This window comes from Schistocerca americana, chromosome X, assembly GCF_021461395.2.
Source record: "Schistocerca americana isolate TAMUIC-IGC-003095 chromosome X, iqSchAmer2.1, whole genome shotgun sequence".
In the NCBI taxonomy this organism is placed as follows: Eukaryota; Metazoa; Arthropoda; class Insecta; order Orthoptera; family Acrididae; genus Schistocerca; species Schistocerca americana.
The window spans coordinates 272,551,411-272,561,472 of NC_060130.1; the positions used below are offsets into that span (position 1 = coordinate 272,551,411).

The window sequence follows — 10,062 nt, forward strand, 5'->3', positions numbered from 1 at the left end:
TCTTGTTTCGGTCCATACTACCGCCTCTCAAAATATGTTAAGAAAAGAGATTGCAATACAAGGGATTTTGTTTCATATTATCAAAGATGAAGAAGTGGTTATGCTTCTTAAGGTATGCATTTTATATCCGATGTTTATCAGACTTTTTTGCTTGGAATGATAGTTCCTGTCATTCCTTGAATACCGACCATTCCTCCTGGGACAGCCTGTATATACAGGGTGTAACGGGTATAAGTGCAGATATTTTTATGCTAGCTATATATATATATATAATACTAGCTGACGTCCCAAATCGTCCATTTCTATTACGGATATACGAAGATTTTTATGTGTGGTAGACTATCTTAATACGTACTGTGTACATCGTACACACATCTGTGTGTTGGTTGCTTTTTCTCTGCGTCGAACAATCTTCCCACAAGCGCGTCACAAACTGTAACACCTCGTGTTTTCTGCACGGTCATACTGCACCACTAAGTGGACTACACGTGTCAGTATAGACTAACTGTTTTGCATCCACGCGTCCACACTTCAACAACCGACTTTCTAGCCAGGGCAAAATTAGCATTAGCGGCTTACTCTTGCCACATGTACTTGGAGGTACTAACCAACCTAAAAACGTACGACTAGTAATGGCAAGTCTGAGTCTGCAAATGACCTAAACACTGATTTTGTTCACTACACCGTCCTCAGTCGCCAACAGACATATTTGCCCTTATACCTGTTACACCCTTTATATAAAGAGCGGATAAGAACTACAGCGACAAAATTTCTGATGCGTAGCGATGTTTTCTGGATACGTTATTTACGTACAAGGGACCCGCGGACGCTGGTGTCTATATTTCACTGAAAAAGTTTGCAGAAATGTCGAAAGTATACACTGTGTGTCTTGTTCGGAGACAAATTTGTTCCACTCATTCACAATACTGGGCCGGCCGCGGTGACCGAGCGCTTCTAGGCGCTTCAGTCCAGAACCGCGCGACTGCTGCGGTAGCAGTTTCGAATCCTGCCTCGGGCATGGATGTGCGTGGTCTCCTTAGGTTGGTTAGGTTTAAGTAGTTCTAAGTTCTAGGGGACTGATGACCTCAGATGTTAAGTCCCATAGTGCTCAGATCTATCCCCACGATACTGGCTGTTAACAACAGTACGATTAAGTCCCACTCTTCGCCCTCTAGTTTGCATTCAGTACCACTCGCTTCTGTCTCGGTTTTGTTTTCCCATCAATGTTACTTGTACGTTAACAGCGGTACACAGGAGTACGGACAGGTTTACTGATGGAGAGATGGCCGATATGTACTCGTGTGTAGGTTCACTGAATGAAGTTGGAGAGATGCACAACTCTATGCAGAGCTATTCCCGCAAAGCGACGACAACCTCGTTACACTACTATTACATTACTCTTTATTTAATGTTGTACGTTTTGGTGCTTACATATTACAGATTTTTCGCTGTTTTCCCCGACTGATAGCAGCGAGCGTTTAACCACTGCTTCTGCGACGGGGAGGTGCGCCGGTCCCGGATCGAATCCGTCCAGCGGATTAACGACGAGGGTCGACGTGCCGGCCAGCCTGGATGTGGTTTTTAGGTGGTTTTCTACATGCCATGAAGTTAATACTCAGGTCGCGCCTCAGTTACACGATTCGCAAAAATTTAGAAAACTTTCGCTCACTTTCACGAGTGACACTACACGCAGGTAATTGGGGTCTACATATCGCGTCCCGGCGGGTAATGGGTAGCGACAGGAAGGCATCCGACTATTCCTTAAACTAACTTTACTGAATTCGTTAATAACCACGATGATCCTGTGCCGATTCGGGATAAAGGCACAAGAAAATGAAGAAGAAGACGTACGTTTTCACTGTTTTGATTGTATTTTCACGGAAAATAAGGGTAACTGCGGTACAAAAACCTAATGGATTATAATTGCGTTGTTGGTCTGTAACGAGTCATCGAAGACCACAGATCCCTTATAAAAAAGTACTCAGAAAGTATCTCTCAACAACCTCTGAAAACTTGTCGGTAGAGTTTCGGTTCGCCCTGTAGAAGTCGTGAAAGATGCCCAACACCCATTCTGTTTCGTTAACGGATGAATATATCGAAACAGGTTTTCGACGATGATACTACGTAGAGGGGCACGTGATTTCATTGTATGGCTTACAGCGTTAGCTCTTATTTCAACTAGGTATTGAAGCAATACACTTTTAAAATGGAACGACGTATTTTAACGTCATAGTGTAAAGTAATATAATACTTGTTAGTATTGACGTCGAACCGCCGGAATCAGCTACTGCCATGTAAACAGCGTCGAGTGTGGCTCTCATAGCAGGCTCTGTCGTTATATGCAGCAAGAAGGAAAGCCTACGGTATTCAAATGGTTCAACTGGCTCTGAGCACTATGGGACTTAACATCTGAGGTCATCAGTCCCGTAGAACTTAGAACTACTTAAACCTAACTAACCTAAGGACATCACACACATCCATGCCCGAGGCAGGATTCGAACCTGCGACCGTAGCGGTCGCGCGGCTCCGGACTGAGCGCCTAGAACCGCGAGACCACCGCGGCCGGCGGTCCTAACCAATACAACGTAGATACATGGTCAGCTACGATTCTTGTAAATGAAACTGAATGTTAACTTCTAACGCAGCAGAAGGGGACTAGGAGAATTACTTAAAATGCGTGTATGTTCGCATGTTTAAGCGAGCAGTCTTTATCGAAGAAGTAAACAGTCAAAGGCTTCATACAACTCATGCACTTCCGCTGTGTCACATGTTACGGTATGTCACAGGTAGGCGCATCTTGTTTACCCTCTTGTATATAACAGGAAAATTCGAGGCACTGCTCTTTCCCTGAGGAGATGAGCAGAAGCAGATGAGAGAAACACCTGATTTGAAGTTGCACATAGAACTTGAAAGGTACGGTTTCCAGATATGGGTTCCTATTCTTAATATTGTCTACTCAGTACCATTTACATGTCCTGCTAGTTTATACATCTCAGGGAATTCTCGTACGTGAAAGTACGTTTTAGTTATCTGCCACGACCGTACTGAAACGCACTGCAATGGTGAAACGCTGGTCTTAAAAACTGGAGAAATGCAATTACTATCTTCCTGAATTACGTTCCGTGTGCCAGTGTATATAGCACAGGCGAACGTTGCGAAGCTCCTTAAGCAGATTTATGGCTCATTCTGCTGTGATCACGAAAAATGATGAAGCAGAGCGTTCGAAATGAACTCGCCGCTGTGAGGGCAGGAATCTTCAATGTCTCAATGTTGGAGCAGTGAAAATATCATTTGGCTTATAGGCATCATTAATCTTTTAGCTTTTTGTGGGCAAAGCGACTGTTACTTCTCCCGGTGTGTTGTAAGGGGGAAACAGTCAGTTGTTCGTTAAATTATGGAGTTAATTGAGCCGTATTTATTTAACAGTAGACAATATTACTGGGTCTGATAGCTCTCGTGAGTTTAAAATACCACTCGAGAATACCCTGCGCTGTTACTTAGGAAAACAATCGTCTCAGAAATGGCAGCGGTAGTTCCATTGTGAAGGCCTCAGCGAGGATGGGAATATCCGTTTCTAGTTGAAGTGTGGCCATGTACTACAAACGCGTGCGATAAAATGTGCGAATTATCTGTCGTGCTTCCTTCCTGTGCGTGTCTCTCCCAGCACCGTGTTACAGCGTGGCGGCCCGCAGACACGAGCAAGGCGTGAGCGCCTGGGCGTTACCTTCCACTGGCGTAGCTGCTTTTGCTCTCCACACCTTTTCTGCATACTTTAGAAAAATTTCACTAACCCTGCAGTAGATTCTTCATAATTGGAAGACAAATAAAAAAAATTCGTTGGTACTGCTTACAGTAGACTGTAGATCGTTTGTCAAGATATTTATTAGATAAGGATAATCGAGAACGTTAGGTCGATGATGTACGTAAGAGTGCTTCCATATTTTTACTCGGTGCGGAATATATTCATGTGATAACTGAATGCCCAGATCAGCTAGCAAAGGGTTGGTGACATAAATATTCAAAATTTCTAAGTAGCCGCTGCAAATTTTCAATTGCAAAAGAAAAGAACGATTGCGAAATCCAGCGATATGTAAAGTTTTCATCATCAGCAATCCGTGTCGTTTATAGAGTAGTAGCCTACGTCTGCTACAGTTACGCAGCCTTACTGATGCTTCCCACGTGTTAACGTTTACAGCTTTTCATGCCTGTAGTCGGGACGTGCAATGCTCCTGTGTCCCGACATGCAGCTGAGAGTGCGGACAGCCATGTCTGCAACTGTGATACCGATAGTGGTTGTTAAGCAGTGAAAACAGGAAATGATGCCTACGCTTAGAGTAGAGAATTATAGAAAAAAGTAAACACTAAACATAGTAGATTTAGAGGAGTTTATTACGATTCCGGTGGCACGGTTGATATCAGCCTACTTGTGCAGACAACTTTTTACTGATAGGGTTTCAAGGGCTTACAGACAGCAATGTCGCTGTAACAAGAATAGTGCTCAAATTACTCAAGGGAGGGGAAAGAAGTCAGCTTTAGTATTGATCAAGAAAGACACTTAAATACTCTTTTAATGAACAAACTGAACTACTGAAATCCAAATCAAGAGGTCCGGAAGAAACTTTAAGACAAAATGGCTCTGAGCACTATGCGACTTAACTTCTGAGGTCATCAGTCGCCTAGAACTTAGAACTAATTAAACCTAACTAACCTAAGGACATCACACACATCCATGCCCGAGGCAGGATTCGAACCTGCGACCGTAGCGGTAGCTCGGTTCCAGACTGCAGCGCCTAGAACCGCACGGCCACTCCGGCCGGCTAAACTTTAAGAAACATCTCGCAACTACTACTACAGCGTTCCTCCGCTTGAATGAGGAAAGGCAGGAGTTCAAAGCACGATTAGACTGTGATGGGGATGTAGGAAGTAGCCTTGTTTGAGGAACGATCTCAGAATTTTCCTAACTTAATTTGAGGGAAACCACAGATAACTAGAAACGGATGGCCAGCTGGAGGTCCGCAGCTCGTGGTCATGCGGTAGCGTTCTCGCTTCCCACGCTCGGGTTCCCGGGTTCGATTCCCGGCGGGGTCAGGGATTTTCTCTGCCTCGTGATGACTGGGTGTTGTGTGATGTCGTTAGGTTAGTTAGGTTTCAGTAGTTCTAAGTTCTAGGGGACTGATGACCATAGATGTTAAGTCCCATAGTGCTCAGAGCCAATAAAACCATTACTCATCCCTTGCACAGATTTTAGCCGGCCGGAGTGGCCGTGCGGTTAAAGGCGCTGCAGTCTGGAACCGCAAGACCGCTACGGTCGCAGGTTCGAATCCTGCCTCGGGAATGGATGTGTGTGATGTCCTTAGGTTAGTTAGGTTTAATTAGTTCTAAGTTCTAGGCGACTGATGACCTCAGAAGTTAAGTCGCATAGCGCTCAGAGCCAGCCAGCCAGCTGGAAGTATGAACCTCGCTCCTCCCAAATACGAGCCAGGTTTTTACTACCTGACTCAGATTCACTACTTGCAGCCGTTATTCGGAGACAAGAGTACCTCATGACGCTGCGTTACCATACTAAGCAACTAGCTTTGAGGCGCCTATTCTTACATATAGACTGGGCTACACATTTAGGGTTCACCTAATCTGCCCTGTTGACAGGTACGTGCAACGTGACGGGGTGAGCTTATTCTCTCTGTTAAGTAGGCTGAATGTTTCACTGCTCAGGTGAGCGGCGTCAGTGTTGTGTCGGAGTAGGAAATTCCTGGAAGCGCTTCATACTTCGCTGAGCTTGGCTTCCTTGCCTCGACTGTGGCGCAGCCATTAGAATGCCAAGTTACCAGATCCAAGGACAGCACTCAGCCCACAACGAGACATCTGGTTCTCTTTAACTAAAGAATTGGTGCGGCAGCGAACCGCCAAGATCAGCGTCATAAATGACATCCGTCTACACTGAAGTCAAATTCAAATTGCATTACCAGGTACGCCACACTATTGTACAAGAAGCATTTTAGTAGATCACGTTCGAAGGATTTCATCCTATTTCTAGTATTTTCTGGCCTAGTTTTTCCAGTTGGTTTAGCAGTTGCCTAGGAAAAGACAAAACATGCAAGGTTATCCGTATCGCTGACTGCTTTGCCGCACCTTTTGTCGTCTTGCGATAAGAAACCTGCAACAGCAGGGAAGCATTAACAAAACAAACCCACAACAACAGGGAAGTCTTGGGTTCCTGAATTCAAGTCATCGATTATTTCTATTCTAAGGAAGCAGACGGTTGCACAGCTTACACCTGCAAAATCTATTCACACACTCATTAAACTGAGCGATATTTTACTATAATTCGGCGGTTAGAGGATAGTGTTGGCAGACTGCCGTTCCCCCAGAAACCCAAGGGAAGAGGAAGTGGTGGCGTCGGAGGATATACGTCCTTACAAAATGTGGTCCACTATCTCATATCCTGCAAAACGACCATATAAAAAGCTACAATGATATTGTCTCTTTTTGAACGACTTTTCGGTAAACAACGTAGCGTTTTCAAATGTGAAGAATCTAGTATTTTTCTTTTTTCTATGTTTCTTTGTAAACAAGTTTGCGCAAGACCGATATGAGTAAGTGTAACACATTGTACAAAATATATTTAAAAACTTTATTATTAATCAGGTTTATGATCGAATAGCATAATATCACACCTAAAGTAATATCAGCGATGCTTTTGAAATGCACTTTAGTACCTCTTCACCAAAATCTAAAACAGACTGTCACGTAATGAAGTACTAGAACTCTACTTATGGTTTTATGAGAAAAAATGCGATCCCGATGATTTCCAACGCGACAAACACAGCACCCGTCAGTTTAATTGTAACTCTTATTCGTGTCGTGCAGTTTCATTTAGATACTTAGTTTTATCAGTTCGTAAATGCCACTTAAAGGATACGGAAAACATTAATGTGCCCGGCTGTGCTAGCGTAAATTGTAGACGGCTTTTGGATTTTACCAAAATGAATTCTAGGCTATTTCCAGGTCCTGGGCTTACCGACCGCAATAATGTTACTTTTTCCACTGAGATGTAAGCATTTCTGCTGTAGATAACGCCCAACATCATTGAACTCGATTCTGCCAAGTTATTTTCATTTATAGAGAGCTAATCTTCACAAAAAGTTGCCCAATTATTTCATCCAAGCTCGAATATCTTCTTATCTGTGGCCATCATCGTGGAATATTGTGCATGAGATCATGTATACGTATATTACGGATTTTCGGAAGAGCAGCGAGTTTTTACGAGATACTATTTGACGCAAACATTGCTGCAAGTTTATAGCTTTAAAAATAGGTTTATTTACTTCATTGAATACAGTGTAACTCAGACATTTAACATACAGTAACTGACATAAGTAAAATAGTTAAAGTCCAACTGTAAACTGAAATTTATACCACCTATTTCCCAATAAGATCATAATTGCTATAATACATATTTTGTAGTTCATCTTCCGCAAACGAGAAATACCTGAAATGTTCCGTTTCGGATGCAGAGTACAGACGGCTAATTCATCCGCCATGTTTCTTGGAAAAAACAGTAAATATCTAGAATTGCAGCTGTATGAAAATGTGCAACATTCATACAACACTGTGGCGACAAAGATAGGTATTTTGTGCACTGCAATCTTAAGTATCATTCGTGTCTTGAAGAGTGAAAATGGGTGGTATGATAAAGTCGTGGGCCAAGAGAAATACTTATCTTGCTGGCGCGAGCACCAGCTTATTATTACTGAGACAGTGCTATATTTAGCTGTTAACAGTTAGGTTTGGCGATCCCTTTCGCACGTCGTGGCCAGAGGAAGAGTGGTTACGACACTGGCGGTTACGGTAATTCTGTTAGTCGTCATCGCTTCGCACACACATGTCAAACCTGAAAGATGGCCTTGCTCGCTGACGATAATTGCATAACGTTCAGCAGATCTCGGTTCCTATTCATAAACTACAATTCACTCGGAAGCCCATTGCCGTTTCTGAACTAGAAAATAAAATGACGAATACAGAAAACGTACACTCAAACGAATTATCATTAACTGACTAATTTGTTATTGTATAATGTAGAAGACGAAAACACGACGCAATTAGTAAACAGCGTGCAAGAGTTCTCTATGGCTGAGCAGCTTTCTGCTGCCAAGAAAATATCGACATTTTGAAACTAAACTGTCAACCATCTGAAGCACTGCCTTCATAACGTCCACGAAATTACTGAGAAACACTATGTGATGTTTCCGTAGTGAGAAACTAGACAGTATTGTTATATGCCTAACCATCTCACGTAAAACTAAACATATCATGCGTTTTTGAACTTATATAGTGAAATAACTGAATTACTGGAGTAATGAAGTCTGGAGACAGCTGCACCGCGATATAACAACTATCGAGCATGGGGATGAGGCGTTAAACACTGATATGTAGCGCGGAAAGGTGCATGTTAGTACCTGGATACCAAAACACCGTTTATTAAAACATTGTTCAAACAATTTTCAATAAATGCCTTAAGCAGACATCGCCCATTAACAGATCTGCGGCCACAATGATAAGTTTCTTGTATTTCCATAAACAATTATATCATAGCCTCTGATTCAGTATCTTACCGATTTTCAGAAATGGTACCCTTTCGCGTGTGTGTGAACTGTCACATAATACACAATACGGTATTTTCTGAACGGAGCTCTAATGAAACAATATTTTTCGACAATTTTATGGTGAAGGACGTATGGGGAATCTGTATCTGAAGGTACAACCTGTGCTTTGCTAAGAAGAAAAAGAACGAGTTTGTGCAATGATTAACATATAGGACTGGTATTCAGGAAAGAGTGGGGATCACATCCACATCCAGCTGTCCATATTTAAGTGTTCCGCGGTTAGCCTTACGGCAAATGAAGGCTTGACTCCTTAAAATTCGTTTCCTCATCCTTCTCTACTTGAGCTACTGTTCTACGCGTAGATGGCTCTGAGCACTATGGGACTTAACAGCTGTGGTCATCAGTCCCCTAGAACTTAGAACTACTTAAACCTAACTAACCTAAGGACATCACACACATCCATGCCCGAGGCAGGATTCGAACCTGCGACCGTAGCAGTCGCGCGGTTCCGGACTGCGCGCCTAGAACCGCGAGACCACCGCGGCCGGCTACGTGTAAATGAGATGAACGCGAAGGAGATGTTAAGCCCTAACCTTTCTCCCTTCCTTCCCTTCCCCAAAGAGAAACAAGCTACGCGCGTAAATAGGCTTTGAGAATACGGAGATTTCAACTGTCCATCGCGACTAATCCGCCAAATGCTCTACCGATTAGTTGTATCAAATTTTGAGGCTAAGCTAATGTCTTTGAGAGTGTCTACGAGAACACACAACAGAACTGTTATCAAGAAGTGATCACCCGAAATCATAGTAGAGGAATGCAGTACGATACCACTATCAGACATCGCGCGGAGACAAAGAGGGATTATTTTGTCAGAACGATACAGTATCTTACAAGGGGATTAAGATATCGTCAGTACTTATATAGGCTAAAGAATTCTTTGTTCACACATTCACGATAGTAAATCACGTAGTCAGTCTACGACAGATATTGTCTTCTTGTGCTTGTCTAAATCCGTGTTGAATTGAAGCGTCCGAAATTAAAGCGCGATTGAAGACTGTGACAGTCGTCTGAGCATTGTAGCTGCGTACAAAAATGCAAGAGAAGAGGTGCGTGAGGCGTATTTACCGGTTGCAGGAGCGGCGGCTGCTGGCAGAACTTTGTAAGTCCGTCTGGCGAACGACTGGTGCGGCGCGCTGGGCGTCCGCAGTATTTGAGCGACGCACGCCGCCGCGACGTCACAGCCCACGTGACCGCCGCAACAGTCCCATTGGCTGCACCGCGGCCGGCCGCGCGCTGCGTCCATTGTTCCACCACGTGTTTTGGGAATTGACGCAAAACCGCCGACAGATTTTTGTGAAAACCCAGGGAGAGCGCCCTTTATTTCCTGGGGGATACGCCGCCGTCTCGAGGCCGGGATTGCCTCGCACGATGCCAGGAAATCTCGCCGTGAGTCAGCGAA

At 43.7% G+C, this 10,062-nt stretch overlaps 1 protein-coding gene across 2 annotated transcripts in view; it reads right to left on the reverse strand.

Moving 5' to 3' along the window:
* The window catches only part of LOC124555069 (aquaporin AQPAe.a), a 29,650-nt gene extending 19,836 nt beyond the window's left edge, over positions 1-9,814 (reverse strand). For both annotated transcript variants that reach the window (XM_047128854.1, XM_047128853.1), the window contains exon 1: positions 9,729-9,814. The gene's annotated coding sequence lies outside the window, so the exon portion shown is untranslated. The remainder of the gene's footprint in view (positions 1-9,728) is intronic.
* Between the last annotated feature and the right edge of the window lie 248 nt (positions 9,815-10,062).